The sequence below is a fragment of the Aplysia californica genome, unplaced genomic scaffold (assembly GCF_000002075.1).
Source record: "Aplysia californica isolate F4 #8 unplaced genomic scaffold, AplCal3.0 scaffold01709, whole genome shotgun sequence".
Classification (NCBI taxonomy): domain Eukaryota; kingdom Metazoa; phylum Mollusca; class Gastropoda; order Aplysiida; family Aplysiidae; genus Aplysia; species Aplysia californica.
The window spans coordinates 35,211-36,606 of record NW_004798979.1 but is presented as its reverse complement, the minus strand read 5'-3'; positions in this window follow the sequence as shown (position 1 = coordinate 36,606).

Genomic DNA, 1,396 nt, shown 5'->3' with positions numbered 1-1,396 from the left:
CCCCCCCCCTAATGGGTTTGTTTTATTTTTATTTTATATTGTAACATGGGACAGAACTGGTATCTAAATTTAGAAACGTTGTTCTGGAACGAGTGAAGATTGCTGGTCCAGGGTCCGTGTGGGTCAGGTCCAGTGCCTCCCTCATGACATCTGTAGGAAGAATAAAAACTTCTGTCATTTACTTCACTGTGTCTCTGTGTGTGCGTGTGTGTGTCTGTCTCTCTCTGACTCTTTCTTTTTACTTTTTTCTAGATATACCTTATTCTCTCTCTCTCTCTCTCTCTTCTCCCCCAAGTCCCCACCCCCCAACCCTTGCCAAGTTTGCTACAATGTGAATGCACAAGCCTTATTTATTTGAAGCCTGCCATTATCTGTGTGTTATGTATAAAATCTCTCTCTCTCCCTCTCTCTGACATCTGTGTGTTATGTATAAAAGCTCTCTCTCTCTCTCCCTCTCTCCGGCATCTGTTTTCACTTTATCATGTTTATTCTGCGAGTTGCCTAAATCTAGGTTCACATTTGCCGACTTTCTAGAGAGGTAGAGATCTCCTTGTGTTGCGTGACAGACAGTTGATGAGCTAAACTTTAACTACTTTAAGTGCCATTTTACAGCATTTCTTTTTGTGTGTGTGTGGTTGGCTCCAGTGTGGTTGGCTCTTTCTCTAGTGACGTAACTAGTCTTCAGCACTCATCTATGACCTATCTGTGTTGCAACTGCTGTAAAATATTTTTACTCAAAGTGAAATTAAAAAATGTTTGCGAGTGAGTGTGTGTCGGTGCGAGTGTGTGTCGGTTGTGTGTCGGTGCGAGTGTGTGTCGGTTGTGTGTCGGTGCGAGTGAGTAACCGGTTGTGCTTTGGTCAGTGGGCGGAGGGCGCGTGTTTCTCTGTGCACCTGTGTTGTTGAGTTGTATTTTTATCCTAGTTTGAGAATGTTCTTTTGCCACTGGTCCAGGGTTGTTCACCTGTACAGCCAGCCTTGTGTGTTGCCGGTTTCTTGTTACTATTATTATCATCATTAGTATTCATATTATTATTCCTATTCTTCCCCCATGTTCACAGCTTGGCTGCTCTTCGATGGTTATTCACATAGTTACTATTCTTATTTCTATTATTATAATTGTTATCTTTATATTACGGTACATTATTATTGTTTTCTCTACTGCTCTCCTATATTTAGACGGTTAGATCACGGTTAGATCACGCGACCATGGACAATAAATGTACTCTGGCTACATGCTCTTCATGAAACCACCAGCTTTTGATCTTGTTTATTTGGGGGGGTGGTTGAAGGGCGCTACTGTCGTTTCCCTCTGTCGTTTCTGTCTGTCGTTTCCCTCTGTCGTTTCCCTCTGTCGTTTCCCTCTGTCGTTTCCCTCTGTCGTTTCCCTCTGTCGT